General features: G+C 34.1%; 1 long non-coding RNA gene across 3 annotated transcripts in view; it reads right to left on the bottom strand.

The window, feature by feature from the left end:
* LOC141451049 (uncharacterized) overlaps window positions 1–17,726 on the bottom strand; it is a 1,078,357-nt gene extending 1,060,631 nt beyond the window's left edge. For all 3 annotated transcript variants that reach the window (XR_012456506.1, XR_012456504.1, XR_012456505.1), the window contains exon 1: window positions 16,597–17,726. This is a non-coding gene — a long non-coding RNA (uncharacterized lncRNA). The remainder of the gene's footprint in view (window positions 1–16,596) is intronic.
* Window positions 17,727–23,431: the final 5,705 nt, after the last annotated feature.

Below are 23,431 nucleotides of genomic sequence, written 5' to 3' on the forward strand. Positions count from 1 at the left end.
ACCCACTCCTCATTAGAATAATTCTACTTCTCTCTAGAATACTACTTACGAGGGTCGTTTGAAAAGTCCGTGCAAAAATAAAAACTACTTAATTTTTTGGGGTAAACCTTTTTTATTTTTCAACATAGTCTCCTTTTAGGCTTATACACTTCGTCCAACGCTGCTCTAGTTTGTTGATCCCTTCCGAATAATAGGATTTGTCCAAGTCTGAAAAATAGCCATTCGTTCCTGCAATCACCTCCTCGTTTGAATAAAATCTTTTTCCCGCCTGCCATTTCTTCATATTGGGGAACAAATAGTAGTCCGAGGGAGCCAAGTATGGAGAATAGGGGGGATGTGAAACGAGTTGGAACCCTATTTCCATTAATTTTGCGACCACAACTGCTGAGGTGTGACCTGGTGCGTTGTCGTGATGGAAAAGGACTTTTTTGTGGGCCAATCGTGGGCGTTTTTCTTGCAGCTCGGTTTTCAAACGGTCCAATAACGATGAATAATATGCACCTGTAATAGTTTTACCCTTTTCCAGATAGTCGATGAGGATTATTCCTTGCGAATCCCAAAAGACAGTCGCCATAATCTTTCCGGCCGAAGGAACGGTCTTCGCCTTTTTTGGCGCAGATTCCCCCTTGGTAACCCATTGTTTAGATTGTTCTTTGGTCTCAGAAGTGTAGTGATGTATCCATGTTTCATCCACAGTGACGAAACGACGCTTAAAGTCCTGCGGATTCTTCTGGAACAGCTGCAAACCGTCCTTGCAACACTTAACACGATTTCGTTTTTGGTCAAGCGTGAGCAATCGCGGCACCCATCTTGCGGATAGCTGTGTCATGTCCAAATGTTGATGCAAAATATTATGTACCCGTTCATTCGAGATGCCCACAGTACTAGCAATCTCACGCACCTTCACTCTTCTGTCATCCATCACCATATCATGGATTTTATCAATGATTTCTGGAGTAGTAACCTCAACAGGGCGTCCAGAACGTTCAGCGTCACTTGTGCCCATATGGCCACTCCGAAAATTTTGAAACCACTTATAAACTGTTCTAATCGAAGGTGCAGAGTCACCATAATGTTTATCAAGCTTCTCTTTAGTCTCCTGAGGCGTTTTGCCTTTCATAAAGTAGTGTTTAATCAACACACGAAATTCTTTTTCGTCCATTTTTTGAAAATCACTCGACTTTCTTGATTCAAACGAATGCCAAACACAAAGAAATAGACCGATCTGGCTGAAACTTGGTGTGTGTTCTTCCAAGAGATGCTACTAACTAAACATAACCTCGATACGCGCCAGTAGTGCTATCTCTCTGACTTTGCACGGACTTTTCAAACGACCCTCGTAAATGCTTTCTTCAAACACTAGCGAACTAATACTAATTTGACAATTTTTTAATCTAAAGCTCTGCAGAAAAAGAACAAAAATATATCTATTAACTTTACTTTCACATATTTGAGTAGAAATCCATTAGAAGTAAACTAAATAAATAAATCATACTCTAACACTGACTGCCTGGGATAATGGATTTGTAAATATTTAGACCTCAATGATGTTAAAGTAGGACAGACGAATAAAAAATGAAATAGAATGTTGACAACATGTGGGCGTCCCTGAATGAACACGGTACAAAGGAGATTGAAATGATTTTCATTAATATATTATAAAAATAAAATATATATTTTACATATTTTCTTTGTAAAAAAAATACGCAATTCCACCATTAATCTTAAATTGATTTATTTTTAAAGCGAAGTTCATTTAAATCTTAAAAACTAAGCGCTAAAGTTGTGATAAGTGAAGCTGTTACCATAGTAAGAAAGATCTTTAACACTAAACCTACCGACATTTATGCATAACTATTCCTACCGTTACCGGTCAAATGACCGCACTTTAAAATCACTTAAATTTCTTATTTTAGAATGAAGATAATAATTATTTAACAATGAAAAAGCATAGTTTCTTTTGTTTAAAAATATATCTCGTAGATTTTACTCTTTTTTGCATCATTTTTTATAATTACAGGCTTCTCAATTGCAAATTTCCCGCATACTTACTTTTTACATTTTAGACAGCATTATTTAGTCTTATTGCCTTTGCAGTGTCTTATTTGGCTATTTTCCGACCATTTGTTCTTGTACTAATATTTGTCATGTTTTTGCAATGGTAACACAAATTTTGCCTTGAAATTTCACTTCCGGTAGTTTTTGATACAAAATCCATGCATTTATCCCGGGGCTAAGTCTAGGATATTGAAAACTATTTGTTGAGGCCATCTCCGAAATTTTCTACGGTTATATTTCTTCCACGAGCTTTATACATTTCTGCTAATTTCAGAGCGACAAACTCCCCAAGCGGAACTGAAGGTTTCTCTGCTTTCACGTTTTTCCAAAAATGGAAAGCCTTTTATTGCATCGAACGCTAGCCAAGGATTTGATACCAAATTTATCCGGTTTATTTGGCATGTACCGAGTAAATCTGCATCTTGACTTTGTTGGGAACAAACGTCCTTGGAAGAGATATATGCTCTTGGTTTTGACTGTTCTCAACGAATTTGTTCCAAAATTTAGAAATCAAAGCAAATTTATCGGTTTGTAAGCGATGTTTTCTTTGATCCATTCGAATAAGCCTCTAAAATTTCCGTCTATACATTTCTGCTCACAGTGTTTGAGAAGAATGCTCGTCCCTATTGTAAAGTTTTTCCCAAAAAAAAAATAACTTTACTTACACAACTAGTGCCTGCCACTAGTTATTTTAATATGTGGGTTTGATTAAATAATAAAACTCGCTAAAGTTTGTAAGTAATAACCTGATTTATTCACACATTAACATTAACTAACATTAACATTTACTAGCAACTAACGCTATTCATTACAGTCACCATTTACAACAGTCACAACAGTTTACTGTTACTTACTCACTTCGTAACGCCACAAAACTGTTCCCCGACTGACCACTGGTCCGCACTGCACCGAATTGCACTAGTCTCAGCTGCACTAAAACAGCTCTACTCATCAACTGACTAATTTCCCAACTAGCTACCACTGAAGCACTCCACAACACTGACTCTCTCTAACTATGTCTCAACACTGACTCTCCAAGACTAACTCCAAAACTAACTGATTAACAACTCGTTAAGAACTCCTTAAAACTTGATTAAAAACTTGATTGAAACTGCTTAAAAACTGACTTCTCCAGCTATGTCTGCCTCCTTTTAACTGCGTGCCTCCCTCCAACTGGGACTGCCCTCCTCCAACTCTCTGAGCATAAGTTTCCACGCCCTCCTGACGTTCATTGGCTGGAGAAAACATACTGCCACCACCTCAGCTGTGAGCCGCCTCCTCCCATTCTCTGTCTCTCTCCAACTCCGGCTGTCTCACTCTCACCTGTCAATCACTGGCTGGGAAACACATATGCCACCACCCCAACTGAGGCCTTTCTCTTAGCTGGCTTTTACACAGGTCACTAACTCCTTGAACAATCTAGCCCCTTTCCTTTCTAGTTCATGTATAGACCGGCCCTTTTGTCTACACAGTGGTGGCCTGTTACCGACTTTGGTCGCTTAACCCCTAGAACAATCTAGGCCTTTCTTCTTTGCCACAAGTAGATACCGCCCCTTTTGTTTATGCAGTGGCGGCCTGTTACTGACTTTGGTCGTTCAACCTCTAGAACAATCTAGGCCTTTCTTCTCCGCCCAGGTCAACTTCGTTACACTATTTTTGTTCCAGTGAAACATTTTTCGCCTCATATGCACCACATGCAAACAATAATCCGATAAATGCATTATCAAATTGAGTTTTTGAGAGAATTCTGTTACAAAAATAAATAAATAAATAAAATAAAATATTAAATAATTAAATAATAAGTAAATAAAATGAAAATATTCAGCCGGTAGTTAAGACGGACTACAAATTTTTCTCAAAAATCAAATATTAGGAAAAGAAGTGAAGTTTAATGGCGGTATGATGACGCTGTAATTAGAAAATTTAAATCAAATTTAAAAAACAGTCAATTGACCGGTCGTGGTAGGTTTAGTGTTAAAATCGTACAACGACCCAATTTTTTTATTTTATAATATTAGGCATCATATTAGTACGATGCTGCATTTACTCGGATCAATTTGATAATATTTATGACGGAAGTAATATTTACGAATAAAAAAGTTAAGTTAAAGTTTATATTTTTATTTCAAAAAAATTTAGCCCCCTGCTCTTTCAAAAAATAATTTGTTTCCCTCTTTTTATTTGGTAACTGTGTGAATGGTACAAGTACAATACAGGATGCGAAAACTGCCCGACATATCCGACGCACACCGCAACCGTACGGACACAGGAAGAGAGGAAATCAGCCAGTGCTGACACTCTCGGGAATTTTAGTGAATGGAAATGTCTAGGTTAGGAGTTCACGAGGCCAACGTCGTTTTAGACGTCGTGGGGGATTATCAGGATGGGATGATGAGGAAAGAGTTTGAGCTGTTAAATTGGGATGACAGGATAGGCTTTCTGGGGAAATTGAGGAATCGTGAATGGATTGTTTCAGTGACAAAATAAATATTTAGGTCTTTGTGAAGGATGAGGTTAGTGACATAATAGGGAGCATTTACAATACGGCGGAGGACTTTTGATTGGAAGGATTGGGGATGCGGGAGATATTGGTGGGTTTAGTTGGAGCCCCACAGCTCTGATCCGTAAGTCCAAATGGGTTGAAGTAACGTCTTGTAGAAGGTTAGTTTGTTAGGTGTGGTTAGTTTAGATTTAGGTCTGATCATGCGTCTTAGTTCTCCATACCTTTTGCTTAGTTGGTGTCTTTTGAGTCTCGTGTGGGGGATTCCACGTGAGTCTATTGTCCAAATAAGAAACCCAGATAGCGCACTACGTTCGAGGTAGGGATGGAAAAAATAAAAAATAGGGAAAAGTTTTTTTTTTTTGTTTTTTTTGCGTTTATTTTTGCTACAATCAGCGCGTTAGCGCTATAAGTAACAGTGATAACAGGGTAACAACAAATAACAGAAGAATACGAGTGGAGAAGTTACCCAGTGGTAACACTCCAAAATAGGCTATTAGTCGCTCTCTTCACTTGAGAGGAGATCACGAGGCCACTGTCTCTTAAGGCGTCTTGTCGGGTTGTCAGGAAGAGTTCTAGAAGAAAGATTTTGAGCTAGAGGATTTATATGAGATTGCAGGCTGAAGTGGAGTTTTCGGTATCTTGTTTTAGCGACTTGTGTGACAAAAGGAATGTTAAGGTCAGTGTGAATAGTCAAGTTGGAGACATAAAAAGGAGCGTTTACAATAGTTCAAAGAATTTTAGATTGTAGAGATTGAATCCTTTGAAGATTGGAGCGTTTGGTTGAACCCCACAGCTCTATTCCATACGCCCAGATGGGTTTTAGAATAGCTGTATAAATTAGTCTTTTGTTGTCCAGAGAGAGTTTTGATCTGTTCTCTAAGAGTCTTTTAAGTAGTCGATAGCGTCTGTTCAGTTCTGTTCTTTTAAGTCTAGTGTGGGGGTTCCAAGAGAGTCTTCGGTCTAAGTAAAGCCCAAGGTAGCGGGCAACGTTTACTACTGGTAGAGGTGTTAGGTTATAGATGACTGGAGGAAGAGTAATGCGACGAAGAGTAAAGGTGATATTTTGAGACTTGGTTTCATTAAGTTTAATAGCCCATCTCTTGAACCACTGTTCTAAGGAGGAGAGATGTGACTGCAGATTTCTGTGAGCAAGTACAGGATCATGATTAGTGGACAGTAAGGTGGACAGTAAGGGAAAAGTAAAATGGGTTTCCATGAAAGGCATCATTTCATAATAAAAATAAACAAGAATAAAATCCATCCATTAGACGCAAGGTGGATAAAGTCAATGGACTAAAAACTGGCTATCCAGAAAAATAATTGCACTTTTTAATTAATCAGTATTATTTTCCTCAAGCTTGTATTTTAAAAAAAAATTTGTAAAACAAAGCCAATATTAATAATTTAAATTTTCTGCTAATTAACTGCATACCTACTTTCAATTTGAATTAATTAAAAAACAAGTTTATATACTCTCCGAAATCAAGTAATCAAATTAATAAATTAATTTATTAATTAAAATAAAAGGCGCAAAATTTTAATAAAACAATTATTAATTTCGTAAATTATTTCGTTGTTCTAAAATCCGCTATAATTAATGAAGAATCTTAAGATTTACTAAAAACTAGTAAAAAGATCTGCAACTTGGATGATTTCTGTAATTTTACAACGATATTTCAAGTAAAGCGATCTTAAAAAATTAGTGAGTGCATTCACTGCCGTCACAGTGAGCAGAACGCAATGTTAATTTAAAATTACCTCAAATATAAATATCTTTAAAATGGTTATTTCTACTTTATAAAAATTTATAAAGAAAAAGTTACAGAAGAGAATTCGTTCTTTCTTATGTTTCTATAAAGTGAGCAGCGGTAAAAGCGAGAAGTAAAGAAATACATCTGAAGAAAATAAACAATATTCATCAAAAGACTGTAGCTAATAAAGTTATAGGATTGAGAAAGTAAACATAACTTATAAGCCAGCTTTCTAACTTCCAGGACTTTTTCAGGGGGAAAAAAAATTTGATCTCAATACTTACGACTTACTTTTAGTCTCCAGGTTCTAACTCACCATTTTTATTTTATTTTTTAAATTATTTATTAAAAAATGTATTTAAGAACGCAATGATAATATCGCTAATTTTTATTCAAATAGCAAACATGCTTTATGAATGCCCGAATTGTTTCCGAATTTTATCAACTATCAGAGGTTAATAAGTTTATCGCACAATATTTATCGTACAATAGGGAAGGGATTAGCTATGAGGTTAGCATACTGGACTCCCACGCGGAGGTCCCGGGTTCGAATCCAGCAGCTGACCCTTAGATTTTCTCTTCCTAGGAGCTTCTTACAGCTCACTGTCCGGTGATGGACAGTGTTGTCTGTAACGAGAGAACACTGTCCGGAGGCCGGCAGTGCACTGAAAAAAGCTCCGGGCGCTAATGACCTCAGCTGTTGATGCGCCAAAAAAAAAAAAAAAAAAAAAAAAATTCACCTTAACTAAGTTTGCATCGATAATATTGTATCTTTTTGAGACCTGCGAAGCTAATATGAATCGTGGTTCTGGGTTCGATTCCCGGTCTTAGACCATGGATTTTATTTAATGTTTAATAAAAAGAGATTTACAATAAAGTATGTTTGCTAGTCGCCTCCGTCCATGACACCTAATTGGTAGTTGGACGTTAAGCCCCGCCTGAAAAAATAGGCGATTACTTTTTTAATTTACTTATAGCATCTTCTTTTTTTTTGTTTTTTTAAAGGTCTAAAACCTTGCTATGAAATCTTATTTTTGCCAGCACTTAATATATAAAATACTCGTCGTGTTCAAAATCTTTTCCATAATTAATTCTAAAAATAATCACCCCATTCTATTATTTGTGTTTTACAAATAATTTAAAATCGGCTTTGATGTTGCAAGTTATTTTAAACAAACAGTAGATAGATATTGAGGAAGGCGAGTAAACATCTGAAGTCATTAACTGCCGGTGCTTTTTTACAGTGCACTGCCGATCTATGGACAGTCTTCTCTCGTTACAATCACAGGACTGTGAACTTTGCCCCTACGAAGAGAGAAATCTTAGTGCCAACAGTAGCAGTCAAATCCGGAATCCCCGAGTTGGAACCCATTATACGCTATCCACACGGCTATTATAATTAAAACCTACCAAACTATTATAATTAATTCAACTTTTGATGATGGATTAAATCCAAAGCCAGAAATGGATTCAAAAAAAAAAAGCGAGCAAAAATAGAAATATACAGGGTGACCAAAGTTATATGCTCCACCCACTTTTTTTTTTAACGGCCAGAAATTTCGAAAGAATAAAAAACACGTATTTATTCATTTCTAGTCTAGTTTATTTTTAGTGATTGACCCATTTTTTTAAACCCCTGTATCTCGAGATACAGCATCCAACTTTGTTTTTTCAAATGGAACGTTATGGTTTTTTTTGTATATTTTTATAAGTACTTGAGCTCCTAAAAAAAACAAAAAAAAAATTTTTGAAATCGGTTAGGTTTTTCAAAACTTATGATAATTTAAAATATGAAAAACAAATTTCAGTTTATTGTCAAAATTACGTTATTTTTTTTAAAGAAACTGTTCAAACTGGGCACAATTAACGGATAGGCAAGCTCATAGCAGCACTTATGGTGGCGAAGTCAAGATCTAGGCAGGCTAGAGTTATTCGACGTTCAGGTTGTTTATTCTACAAACGTTTGGTGTGGAGTTTTAGGAAATCAACTAATCGGCCCATACTTCTACAGAGAGAACTTAACTGGTGCGCAAGGTATCTAAGTTTTTTTTAAGAGACATTTTGCCAGTTCTGCTTGAAGATGTTCCACTACAACGACAGCTAGATATCTATTTTCAACAAGATGGTTTCCCGGCACATAAGGCGAGAGTTATTCGAGGTTACCTGGACAAAAATTTCCATGAAAAGTGTTTAGGGACTCATTGTCCCATCCACTGGCCACCTCGATCTCTGGACTTAACCCCAATGGACTATTTTTTGTGGGGATATCTAAAAAATAAAGTGTACGGTAACCTTAATCCCGTGGCCTCAGTCCATGATCTGAAACGCCGAATAACTCTAGCCTGCCTATATCTTGACTTTGCCACCATAAGTGCTGCTACAAGCAGAGCGTGGGATACCAGAGTTTTGGCTTGCCTACCCGTTGATTGTGCCCAGTTTGAACAGATTCTTTAAAAAAAAAAACGTAATTTTGACAATAAACTGAAATTTGTTTTTCATGCTTTAAATTATCATAACTTTTGATAAACCTAACCGATTTCAAAAAATGTTTTTTTGTTTTTTTTAGGAGCTCAAAAACTATAAAAATATGCAACAAAAAATATAACGTTCCATTTGAAAAACAAAAGTTGGATGCTGTATCTCGAGATATAGGGGTTTAAAAAAATGGGCCAATCACTGAAAATAAACTAGACTAAAAATGATTAAATACGTGTTTTTTATTTTTTCGAAATTTCCCGCCGTTAAATAAAAAAGTGGGTGGAGCCTGTAACCATGGTCACCCTGTATACAGACACTATAAATCAAAAATAAATTCTTCAATTAAGAATTTTCTGCATTTAAGTGCGAAAAATTGCTAACTTCTGCCAATGAAGGCCATTCAGGAAAGCAAGAAAATGCTCTGATTCTAATTTCTTAGCGCCAAAACATTTCTTCCAGTATCCTCCAAAAATAGGACAAACCGCTGAAAAATTATATCGACCTCTGATGGTTTCATAACGCTTACATTTTTCTGCCCGCTGATCTGTCCACTGAATAATTTAAGTACACAGGTTCTCCCCTCACATTCTAATAATAATTATATAAGTATTCTAATAATAATAAATAAGTTCTAATAATTACTGTCATAAAAACAACCTTGTATTTTTATTATTGATGTAATGGTTAGCATCTAATTATTTATATATCTTAAGAAATGTAACTTCAGCTCTTCTTATTCAATTTGCATAACTTTGGAATTACTTTTTCAAAGCTACTAGGAGTAAGTATATTTATCTGACTGTAATCACTGGTATTTTCATAAATATTAGAAATATTTATATCAAATTTATTACGCGTCAGACATCTCTTGGGACCAGCCAATATTGTTAGTTATAATATACTAAGCCCACGCGGAGGTCCCGGGTTCGAAACCAGCTACTACCGCTTAGAGTTTCTCGTCCTAGGAAACGTCTTACAGCTGACTATCCCAGTTATGGACAGACATTATATATATATCTCGTCGATATTTATTCGAGAAATCTCGGTCACTTCTCGGTTTTTCAAATATTAAGTTTTCGCTACAAAATTATAAAATTGTGTTCTTTCATTAAGTAATCATTACGGGTATTGAATTAAAATTATTAAAAGATACGATTTTATTACATATATTCAATAATACTACATATATTTGTCTCTGAATTACATAATTTTTTATATGTATAATAAATTTCACTATCATTAACCTAATACTTTGAACTTTGATATTATTTGAATTATATTTTAGAATGCGGGAAGTTAGTTGGGAGGTGTATTTTTTATTTCACGAATCGACTTGTTATAGCTGGCAGATATGTTATTTGGGTCTTTCATTTGGCGCGTTTTTAACATCTTTTTGAAATTATATAAAGATATATAACAGTAATAGTAACATATGATGCATTGAAGTGTAAGTAGTTGTCTTCTTTTACACACATTTTTTTCTTTATATCAATACCAATATATAAATTAAAATAATTATTAGAAAATGATAATAATTTTTGAAAAGATTATTAATAGCAAACCATTTTTTTTATTCACTTTGATTACCTCAGATATTGGGTGCATTTTTTTTTTTAAATATTTTTAATGCTTAAAAAGAAATTTCAAAAAACCGAGATATCCGAAGCGAGACGAGACACTGTCATACCGTCTCGGTCTCGTGCAGCATTAATGGACAGTGTTCTGTGTAACTAGAGAGCACTATCCGGAGGCCGGCAGTGTACTGAAAAAAAAAATCTGGGCGTCAATAACCGCAGATGTGAGAAGTACCTATAAACTTTGCGGATATAATTTACATAGAGACGATATTGTGTGAAAAAGGAGTCAAGAATATAACTGATATATAATGTATCTTACTTTCCACAAAGTGACAACAACCCTTTCGACCCCGGATATATGGCTTCAGTTATTGAGTTCTAAGTCCTCTTTGAAATTACTTCATACGAAACAAGTTGAATGTAATGTTAGCAAATGTGTTTTAGGTCCGCAGTGTTGGTTAATCTCGCTGATTTTATCTTTTATAGCACGCTGAATTTTATCATTATTATAAATGTTAAAAATACTACATTAGCTGATGGAAAATTTGGTTAAAGCCATATTTTTCTTTAGACCAAACTGATTTAATCATTATTTCCTAAATATCAAAGATGGAAATCGGAAACTGGTTTCGAAATTGGAAAACAACAGAAGTTTAAATGCAGCACACCAAATTTGAAATAAATATTTGGAGTCACTTTCGAATAAATTCTACAAAACTTCTTTGTTATTATTTTATTATGAGCCGTTCACTGCACGAATCGATTATCTCTACTTTCTGAAATATCTTAAATTTAATTGTCAAAGCACTAGGTTCAGTCCCAGCTTTTTATATTTATAATAAATTTCCCAAATAATAAAGATTAACACCATTAAACGAAAAAACGTTTTCGGCCATCGAAGAATAAATAATTTATTTCAGAAGGCATTTTGATTAACTCTTTGCTCTAATATAAATCGTTGCAATAATTCAATTCAAATTTAGCAGGCACTGAATGATAACGGTCAATTTATTTGAATTTATATTATAAACAAAATTATTTAAAAAAACGTACTTTATTTCATCGCATTGCTCCATTTTTTAGTTTTATGGAATTAAGTTGTGCAGTGAATGGCTTATTTAAATAGCAAAGTCTGTACCACTAGAAATAAGTGCCATTGTACGCAATAATGCTATTAAATAAAGAAAGCAGTGAAAATTAGCCTCCAAAAATGTCTCTAGGCCACTTACAGTGTTGCGTAGGTGTGCTTAGATAAAGCTATGAAAGAGTTGGTTTTGGATTGTGCTAACATTTTCTAAAACATTTTGAGTTAGTATCGAAAATGTATGTTAATGTTGGTGTGTAGGGGAATAAGGTTTGAAAAGCAGTAGTAGGGCCTAAACTATTTAGATAGAAATTACTGTATTCCATTGAGGTTAGAACCTTTATGAGAGAGCTGACTAACTTTACCATTGTACCCGGTCATGTAGGATTAATTATGGTCAATTAGCAATGTTTTGTAGAAGCAGTCGTTTTGCTTTCCGTCTAGTAATCGTCTAAGTTATCTAAATGGGTAATTTATCGCTTGTTTTTACTCATTTTTATCTCGTTAAGTTCATGTATGTACCTCAATTAAGCTTTTACAATCTATTTTTCAATACTAGACTTTGCAAGTGGGTAAAGTGCCCAAATTTCGTCCCCCTACTTAAAACAATCGCCAAGTATTGCACACTAATGGCAATTTTAAGAAAGCTACATTGAGGCAGCAGTAATCGTTTGGAAACGTCAACTTGAGGTACGGTCCATGTCCAGCCGTTGTATTTTTAGTCATAATAAGTTGTTATATTTGGTTGTGTCTCAAAGCCAGTATTCGAGTCTTTAAAAGGTTCGTTAAAATATTGATGTTGCTTAGGGCAAGTCACATATTGTATTTATTTTGAAATTCTTCAACGAAACGTCAGTTCATTCATGTGTTGTATCTATAGTGGTAGCCATCTTTAAAAATGTAATTGTTCCTAATTCCGTACCCTTAAATAGGGGACATTATTTTTATTTCATATTTGAAAAAGTTATAGAAAACAGTTGATTATTAGCTTTCGATTTAGAAGGCAAAACGTAAGCAATGGAATCCTAAGACAATGGTAGAAGCAGTGAAGGCGGTGAGAAAAAAAAGAAATGGGCTACAAAACGGCAGCAAAGACATTCCAAGTTCCAAGAGCAACGCTGAAGGATTTATGTCAAATCCTCATTAAAACCAGAGGATATGGTTAATAGAAATATTGGCCGACCAACAGCTCTGCCCAAAGTCATCGAGCAAAAATGCTTGCAGAATACTGCCTGACAATAGGAAAAACTTCTACGGGTTAACTTTCGGAGACTTGCCTCGAATGGCATTTCAGTTAACTAAGAAGAACAATTTGCCTCTCCTTTTTTTCAGCAACAATTCAAAAAGCGGGTTGAAAATGAGTACGGCTGTTTCTCAAACAAAAGACATACTAGTTTTATCACAAACAAAAAATAATTTGTCTGTGAAATTTGTTCAGAGTTTTGACTTTTCATCTTATTTGAGATTTGTGTATTAATATATAGTATTATAAAAAACACAACATTCTTTATTACCCAATATTTTTTTTTACTTGTGGCCGAGGGGACGAAATTAAGAACACTTTTTTTAAACACCTAAAAGTGTACTTTTTTAAATTATATTTTTTGCGTTTCTTGTATGAATTTTTTTAAACAATATTATTTCAAAAATCAGTAACTGACAGACATTTTGTCGAAGTTATTATTATTTTTTATTTTACAATAAAATTCAATATACTTAAGGGAAACGAAATTTGGGCACTTTGCAATATCCGTTTTTAGGTCTCATGAGTCCCAAAAAGTGTTTTTTTTTTTTTTTATAAAATGGTCTATGTGTTGGTTAGTTGGTTCACACAATCGCAAACACGACCATTTTTGGTGGCACCTACGATCCACCGAGGTTCCCTCCAAATAAAATTCCCTCAAAAAAATAATCTTTCCGTTTAGTGCTAACAAAGGATGCTACAATAAGTGCTCTTTATAGAGTAGATTAACATGAAATTTGGCTGAGAATCACCCAGAAAAAACAAAAACAAAAAATTATTTTTAAAAAAACCTTCTATGACTGTTATAAACAACGTATAAAAACAAAAATCTTTTGAATCAAAGTTACCAAGGAAGAAACTGAAATATCGCAAACGACTAGTATATTTATTAAAAACAGATTTAGGCTAAAGCCTATCAGAAGTGACAAATGTATCAAGACAGGATATATAGTTCAAGCTATCGGATTAACTTTTTGAAATATCCTGTTACACACACACCCACACATACACAAAAAGACTTTTTCGCATTCAATGCAAATAATAACAGGGAAGGGATTAGCTATGTGATTAGCGTACTGGACTCCCACGCGGAGATCCCGGGTTCGAATCCCGCTGTTGGCCCTTAGATTTTTCTCTTCCTTGGAGCTTCTTACAGCTCACTGTTTGGTGATGGATAAGGAGAGAACACTGACTGGAGGCCGGCAGTGCACTGAAAAAAAGCTCCGGGCGCTAATAACCTTAGATGTTGACGCGCCTTAAATCATTAAAAAATATAAATAAATAATAATAATAAATTAAAACGTTTCCAACAATTTATTTACTCCTAACAATGAATACAATGATTTCATTTCAAGTTCGTACGCGTGAAGATATGTCGTAGATCTATTACTACTTTTGTAACATTCTCCCTTGAAAATGTTGTTTTTTTAGGCAATTCTAGGAGAGATGTGACTGCCGCTCTATAAAGTATCGTTTAAGTTTAATGAGGGGCGTCATTTGTATATTAATATAGTCCTGAACATTGGTTCTACGGAAGTATAAATTGTGTAGTTTTTAAGTAATTTTATTTCGTTCAGAAATAGTTATAAGAACATTTTTTTGAGTGAATTGCGGTAAGAAAAAGTGGTGTAGGGGTTCAAAATGGTTTTTAACCCAAAAATAAATGAAATAATCTAATTAAAATAAAAATAATTAAAAAGAAAGAGAAAGCAAAAAATGTTATTTGGAATACGTAAATTGGTAAATTTACGTAAACAAAAACAAAATCTATATATATAAAAATGAATGTGTGTCTGTTTGTTTGTACTCGATAGATTCAAAAACCATACATCCAATCGCCGTGAAAATTTGGGAAATTATTAGGTATATCCCCGGGAAGGTTTTCGCAATTTTTTTTTAAAATCAAAGTTGGGGCTCTAGGTGCTCCCGAACAAATATCCCAAAAATATCAAAATAACATTTAATTAGTAATATTTGTTAAAAGTGTAACCATGAAAACCTTGAAAAACAGTTTTTTGCAATTATTAATACGAGAATAAATTATACCGAAGATGGTGGAAAATCCATTAAACTAAAAGTACTCAACAATACTATTGACGTTGATAATCGTTGGGTAGTACCATATTCTCCATTACTACTAAAAACGTATAACGCACACATAAATGCTGGGTACTGCAATTCAGTGAAAGCGATAATATATTTGCAAATATGTGAACAAAGGAAGCGATATGGCAGTGTTTGGAGTGGAAAATACAACTGCATCTAACGATGAAGTCACCCAATATCAACTGAGACGCTTCATAAGTAGCAATGTGGGTGTATGGCGTATTACCTGTATATCATTTTCCATTCATGAACGATATTCAACGGTTGTTCATTTAGCAGAAAATGGACATCGTGTGTACTTTACATCAGAAAATGTACGTGCAAGAGCAATGTCACCACCTCCAACAACATTAACTGAATTTTTCACATTATGTAGAAATGATACCTTTGCAAGGACACTTCTGTACTCTGAAGTAGGGATAATTTTATTGTTAATTTTCATTTCGATGTATTGTATACATTTGGTCATTAATAAATTATGTTTGAGGTATCAAAACTGCCTTTTTGTTCAAACACAGCAACGTGTGAACGGGTACAGCTAGTATTATATAAAGGATTTCTTTTTTAATTTATTAAAAAAGCCTTAATTTGAATAACGTCCCGATAATTTTGAATAATATTTAAGAACTACGCCTCTATATATTTCAAAATAAGCAGTTCATAAATGCCTAATAGCAAGATTATGAACACTTATTTTTTTTCAACAATATTAATATAATAACAACTCCCTTGGCAAGCATAAAAAACACAACATTCTCTCCACTTCATTTAATATTAAAATTTTTTGATAAAACATTCCATTTAATATTTTCTTTTTCTTCTTTAGAAAGGAACTTTGATTATAATGAGATTGCCCACGTAAATAAGGAAACGGATCGTTCCTTAGCAGCCATAAAAAAACTCTGCTTTGTGAAGCGTTAGTTAATGCCGAACTGTAACTTTAAATAATTTCTAAAAATAAATTATGTTTACTGAGAAGATGTACGTCATTCTTTTACGTCATAAATTAACTGTTTAAACTGGAAGAATTTAATTTTTTTAATTAATGTAAGAACATATAAAAAAAATAATAATCGGGAAAAAATAAATAGAAACACATACAACACAAAATAATTTATTGAAAAAATAAATAAATCATACAACTAACTAAAAAGAATAAAAATAATAATTCGCGATTTAATTTAAACAAAAAAAATGTTCAAAGTAATGGCTATTACTTAAATATTACAAGAAGTTGTAGTGAAAATTTTGTAAAAAGGGAAGATGACAGTTGCGGAACAGAAACTGTAAATAAACTATTCCGAGTGTTGTCGTCCAATAGCATATTTAAAATGTTTTATTGAAGGAATTATTAGAAAAGCAAAAAATTAAAAATATTTAAGATACCCCAAGGGCAAGGACATTTCAAAATTTCATGAATACACACTTCAAAGTAAAGTAAGATAAATATTAAATATAAATGAATTTTACACCATTTTCGATTTTAATTTCCATATTTTGAGCATAGTATTTGAAAAATCCTGGCATGATAATTGACTTAAGACCAAGTAAAAATACACTGGAAAATTTTTAAGATAATTACGAAATTCATCAACCTATTTCACAAACCTAGAGAATTAGTCAAATAGAATTGTTTACGTCAAGTATATTTGATAATAAAGTTTGATTTAAGTGAAAAATATAGACAGAAATCATTTACAAAATAATCAAATCAAAACTATAGATTAAAGATAACGTTTAAAAATTAAAAATAATCTATAAAATATTTCTACTGTTGAAGAAAATTAAATGCAGACCTTAGTTTTTGGTTTTGTTTTGTTTTTTTTAAAGAACTTTGCGATGTCTCAATTGATGGGATTGATGGCACTTCAAAAGTAAAGCAATGGTTTTTCCTTGACGGCAATTGAAACTCTCCTTGCTTTCAAGGTTGAGATAATTGCTATTGATAGCAATTTACAAAAAAATTAGTTAATTTTATAGATATTTATAAATTTAGAGTTCACGTATTTTTTTTTTAAGTTAATAAATTGAAAAATAAATAACCAACAGCACACACGAAGCACCAGAAAAAGAACTTAAAAAATAAGAAATAACTTTTATTTAATTGCGTTCTCTCTTTTAAGGAAGACGATTTATCTGGTTCAAACGTGACGTAATTTCACGACGTCTGGTTTGGACTCCGGCAGTTAACTGAGCGGATAGCGCCAAGCTAAACTCTTGGACCAGTACTACCAACATACCAACTGAGAATATACCACCAGTGCGCCAGTTCAAAGTGAACAGAGAATATTGGTGTATAATGGTGGGAGGTGGCAAGGCCGACTTTCCCGCTCTGTCTCCTGGTATAGGAGAAGAGAAACCAACCTCCCCCTTAGTTGGGTGCCCTGCCGAGAATGGCAGGGACGGTGTGCGGCGGAAGGCCCAGTTCGGGCCATGCCGCGTTTCATCGTCTGGCCCTGTGAAGGGTAACGGGCATGCTTCCCTCCACTTCTTGGTCCATACTAATATTCACTAACCCCAAACAACCCAACTGTTCACTACGGAACGTTCACCCTATATGTTCTTCTTTAGAGGCTAGCAGACGCCCTTTTCCGCGTCTAACATCTAAAAAGGCCAATGGTCCCCACAATCATACATTTAGTAAGCACTTATGCCTAACATATTCTTTATTGAATGGTTTATATTAAAGCAAATCAAAAATCAGGTGGCTGTCCTCAAACGATTTATCTTAATATCGTTCTCACTCAAATTACCTTACAAATATTTCCTTTATCATTATTTACCACAGACTTTGGGCTCCGCCATACTCAGAGAAATGGCATTTAGTTTGCAAAATAATAATAATTAAAAAAGAATTAATTCTACAATTCAGCTCATTGTAATCAACACTGGAATTGTGACACCCTGTTGATTCATTTCAGCTTTATTCCACAGATTCGATCTCACGTCAACTAAATTCTCAGTCATCTCGTTAAGAACGCCCTGTGCAGAACATCTGTACAGAAATTCGCCACCACCATTGCGACATTTAAGCCCAATAAGCCGATTAATATTCCCTCACCTTACCAACCACTCAACTTGATGACTATCTTTTGGGACGAAAACTTGAGCATTTTAGTGACGAAAAGAAATATATTCCCTCCTCTGTAAGCTTCAGTCCCTCAGTCATCAGTTTAACTTCTGTTCATCTCAATCAATAACTCATCAATTCCACTCATCTAGTTGACGCCATTTAATCCGTCTCTTGCAGTATTGTCCTTAAATCTTTCTAGAGGCGCTTCACAGATTATGACACCCATGCTTGCTTTGGATGCCCAAGGGTTAATGTCCTTTCATCAGCATACTATTTCATCATCAACTTTCTGTCCATTTCTTCTGCGTCCACTATGGCTCCTCTATACTTCTAATATAGACATGTTTGCCCTAGTGTAGAGTCCTTGCTCCTCACCTAATTATCTTATACACTGCAGATATCCATGCTCATTCGAATACAGAACTCCACTCTTGTGCTAAAGATTCCAGCATTATATCACCAAATCGTGATCCTGTACATCCAACTTGTGCTCTACAAGATCACATCAAATTCTGCATTACTGGTTTATCAAGACCCAATTTAAGACAATATCACCAAAGGAATAAATCATACCTATTGTCAACCAAGTAAAATACCAATCTTTAGACAAACGACTAACATAGTCATAAGACTGGATCTTAAGGGATAGCACAAAATTCTTTATAGATACTTCAACATTTAAACAAGAAACTTCTTTATAACACTGCTATTAACCTCCTATCCTATGGACTTACTGAAGTAAGGTTTTGAGTTTAATCAAGCATACCAAAACCTATCATATACAACCAGTCTAGTCATTATCACTCAAAAAAATTACCATCGCTTCGTTCTACGAATCAAATTTTAACCCTTCATTCTGATCTCAAAATTTCTATTGAACAAATTATTTAAAAAGAAACCCTATAAAATAAATTCCATGATTTCACGAACCATCCCAACTTGATCATCAAAGACCGTCTTCCCTCATTATCCCAAACAATCCACCTAGGAGACTAAAATACCTTGCAGCTAACTTTTTGCTTAAAACTCACATCTAGGACTAGAGCATAGTACTTAACATATTCTCCTCATTTTCACATCTAACCATACTTTAAATATTAAATAATCGCGAAATGAAAAATTAATTTATGTAAAATAGTTTTCTTAAGATGTAAAAAAAGTTAGGTCCTCATAAAAGTACACTAATCGGGTAACCGCAGAATCATTAAGGTATGTTTAAAGAATTGGCAGGATGACAAGTTTAAGATGAAAATAACTCGAAGGACATTTTACAAAGAGGATTTAAGGCGCCGTGGTAGCCGAGCGGTTAGAGGCGATGCCCGCAAAGCTAAAAAATGAATTGTAATACTGGATTCGATTCCTGGTATACGAGAACTTTACAGTAAAGCCTAATTTGGTAAGCTCATGCCAAGCCCATCTGATAATAAAGTAGGCATTATTTTACTTTTACCAGTAAAGATTACTGGAATTTTTTTAAATGAGTTAAGGCGCGTAAACATCTGAGGTTATCGGCGCCCGTAGCTTTTTTCAGCGCACCGTCAGCCTCCGGACAGTGTTCTCTAGTTGCAGACAACACTGTCCATCACCGGATAGTGAGCTGTAAGAAGCTCCTAGAAATAGAAAATTTAAGCGTTTGCAACTTTATTCGAACCCGGGACCTCCGCGTGGGAAACCAATACGCTAATCGCATAGCTAATCCCTTCCTTGATTACTAGTATTTTCTAGGAAAATGACTTCCGGTTCCTCTAAACTTGTCTTTTTGTAGGTAAATAATTAAGTAAATAAAAAAATAAATTGCTATTGAAGAAGATGAAGAGGGAAGAAGAGATTTGGTGCTAAATTTGATTTAATAATAATATTGAAGAAAAACATATCGCTTATAATTGAAAGCCATTAATTAAGAACCTTAATTTGATATGTCGAAACTTTAGTAAGAATGATAAATATGTTTTAATTAATCATTACGTAATTAAACTTACAGTTCTAGACCACATGTACTGTAGTATAGAGCCGCCAGTTAGTCGGCCAGAAACAACTTGGATGGTTTCCATTTAATTATACCGACTGTTACATTACTTTGGATGGCAGTGGTTAACACAGAGTATAAGAAGTGCGGAGAGCAGTCAGGCCGAGAGGAGATTTAATTGGAAATATTGGCGAACAATGCGTGAATATTAAAGCTTTAAGAGGAACGGTGAGGTAATGTGTGTCTGTGAGTGTGCGACCAATATCCCAATAAGCTCAGCTTTGCACAAAGCACTGGATGTGAAGGATGAGGCTAAACTACACATTTCTCCCATTGATGAGGCTCACTTTGCGATGGCTTCATAATATTAACCCAAGCATTGCTTTCTTATGTACGTAAATATCTGACAAGATATAAAAGCGTGAATAGTCACGATTAGCACGCTAAATAAAAATTAACTAAGAATCAAATACACGATTTCTTTCAGCCAAAACTAGAAAAGAAAAACCACAAATAAGTTATATTGGACTCACCACCGCCATTTGAATCATATTAGGCCATTGAATTTAGAAAAAAAGAACTTCAAAAAAATGATGGAAAAACTAATTGCTAGAATCACCAGTAAATTATTGTCTTAGCTCTTGCACACCGATATCTGTAGCAATGATATAACATTTAGTCGCTCGAATCTTGAAATATGTTGTAAAAAAACGATGAAAAAAATTAGCAACCAGGCCAAGAGTGACTGAAAAAAGAGATTTTAACCTTAGATTGGTATTCACTAAAGCAGTACTGGATGTTACAAACTGGGTTGTCCTTATTTTAAAAAAGAGTAGAAAAAGTCGAAATTTTGGCCTAGATTGACTGCAAAAGAGTGATTTAAATCTCAGATAACCATTTATCAGAGCAATGCTGGATGTTACAGACTGGGTCGTCCTTATTTTACAGGAAATCTTTAAAAAAGAGTGGAAAAAGTCGTAATTCCGGCCTAGATTGACTGCAAAAGAGTGATTCAAATCTCAGATAACCATTTTTCAGAGCAATGCTGGATGTTACCGACTGGGTCGTCCTTATTTTACAGAAATTCTTTAAAAAAGAGTGGAAAAAGTCGTAATTCCGGCCTAGATTGACTGCAAAAGAGTGATTCAAATCTCAGATAACCATTTTTCAGAGCAATGCTGGATCACAGTCACAGACTGGATCGTCCTTATTTTTAAAAAACAGTGGAAAAAGTCGGAATCCCGATCTAGATTGACCGAAAATGGATGATATTAATGACACCTAACCATTCAGAACAACGCTGGGTATTACAAACAGGACCGGACTTGTTTCTTAATATAAATTCAAAAAACGTAGTTTAAAATCGTGATCCCCGCCTCAATGAGAAAAATCAGTATCTTTTTTGAATGTGGAAGGGCGAACAGATGGAAGTAGTGTTGTTCAAGAGCTGAACTATAAGGCCATAAGGTTCGAGCCTTGAGCGCTCGTGTTCTCTGGGCTCAGCGGGTGGCTCGAGTCAGAGCTCGGAGCTGAAGCCTCACAGAGTGCTCGGTGAGCCTCCAAGGCTTGGCTCAAAAGGCTCGAGCTTTTTTTTTGTTTTTTATATGAAGCATTTTATTTGCACTAATTAAATAAAATCAAGTTATAGCAGCTAGATTTTTGAATAAATGAATACAATAATTTTTAAAATGTTCGTTGTTCATTGATTACTCGTCATTCCTTAAAAATTTAAAAAGGCTTGCACTTTGTGAGCCTTGAACTCTAGGTTTGTGAGGCTCCAACTTGAGCTTCACGGCTCTAGCTTCAAGGGCTATAAGGCTCGAGCTCTGAAGGCTCGAGTCGAAGCTCGACTCGGTTGAGCCTTCAGCTCGAACCTCAACTAAACAACACTAGATGGGAGGGCATGCTTGGCTTTTCAAAATATAACTGGCCTTCTTTCTGACCAACTCAAGAAGAACAAAAATGTGTTATACTAATATTCTACAATGGCAACAAAATGACTAATAAATGGGAATGTATTAATATATCTTAAACAAAAACTCAAAAGTATAAAATGTTAAGTATAAGGGTTGATTAAAACGCCAAAAGGTAACAAATCAGCAAGTACCCAACATTTCATTCAAGCTTAGTTGATATAATTTAAGTAATTTTGCTGCATTAACTTTTCCTTCACATTTTTTAGAATTTATTAGATGTCACAGACCCTTATCTGGCCATTTTCGTCTACAAAATATATGTTCAAGTAGCACTGCAGATTGACTGTAATATCTAGTTATTTATAATAATCAAACTATTAATTACAGGTTAAAAAGAAAAACGTTATAAATAATATAAAAAAAATTATGAGGCTAAAAATTTCAAAAACTTTTTTTATAAAAAACTTACATCAATGATTTTCTTTATTTTATTTTTTTTTTTTTATTTTTAAATAAAAATCGTCGGTTTAAGTTCATTCTTCGATTAAAGTAATTGTTACTTTATGAAGTAGTCAAACGTTTATAATAATAGGTAATAATTATCTGGCTTTATCGCAAATAATATATTTTTCTTCAATTACATTCTCAAACTAGGTATTCATCCCACAATGTTGTATACATGTAATATAAAATGAATAAGATATGCATATTTTTATGACAGCTAATTATTCCAGTATTTTACTATAAGTAAAATTAGGGAGACTAAATTAAATTACAATAGAGAAATCAATAATTGTTGAATAATCTACTTGTTATAACTGTGTGTTAATTGTGCTCACGAATATTTCGGTAAGACGAATTCAAGACAGTAGCCGACTCTAACTTTGTCTTTTTCTTCTTTAACATGCACGTACGTATATGTGATTTATCATAATAACAAAAAATATTATAAATTAAGTGGCCAGCATAAGGGTCTGTGACATCTAATAAATTCTAAAAAATATTAATGAATATTAATGCAGTAAAATTACTTAAATATTAATGAAGAATTAATGAAATGTTGGGTACTTGCTGATTTGTGTACCTTTTGGCGTTTAATCAACCCTTATACTTAACATTTTAAACTGTAAGTTTTTGTTAAAGAGATTTTTGTACCTTTTGGATAGATTTTCCTTTTTGTCTATTTTGCAAAGTTACATATCTGCTTTACAGATTTTTTTAAATTTGGAATAAGCAATTCTATCATTATAACTTGATAAGGTGTTAAGTTGGAACCGTAACTACCACTGGAGAGATCTTTTTAAAGAATGATTATAGTTGCGTTCCCCTAAACCATCCTCAATAACAACTTTTTTTAAAAAAGCGTTATGAATAACATAGGAAGGTGTTTGTACGTAAATAGCAAAATTAAACTGCGATTTCAGTACTTCCTTTTAAGAGGAGTAAGAAAAATAAACTGCGATTACAGTACTTTTCCCTAAAAGGCAAAGAGGCAAAGATTTTTTAATCGAACGACAATTCATTGATTTAAATCGGTTCACTCTTTGATAATTTAAACGATTGCAGTACTTCCTCTTAGTAGGTGCAAGAGCATGATAGCACTTCACAGCCACGTAGAGGAGCTTTAACCACTTATTTGAGCTGAATTTTATCAAAATCGGACTAAGCGTTATAGA

This window comes from Rhodnius prolixus, unplaced genomic scaffold (genome assembly GCF_049639745.1).
Source record: "Rhodnius prolixus isolate KJV_2025 unplaced genomic scaffold, Rpr scaffold_8, whole genome shotgun sequence".
NCBI lineage: Eukaryota > Metazoa > Arthropoda > Insecta > Hemiptera > Reduviidae > Rhodnius > Rhodnius prolixus.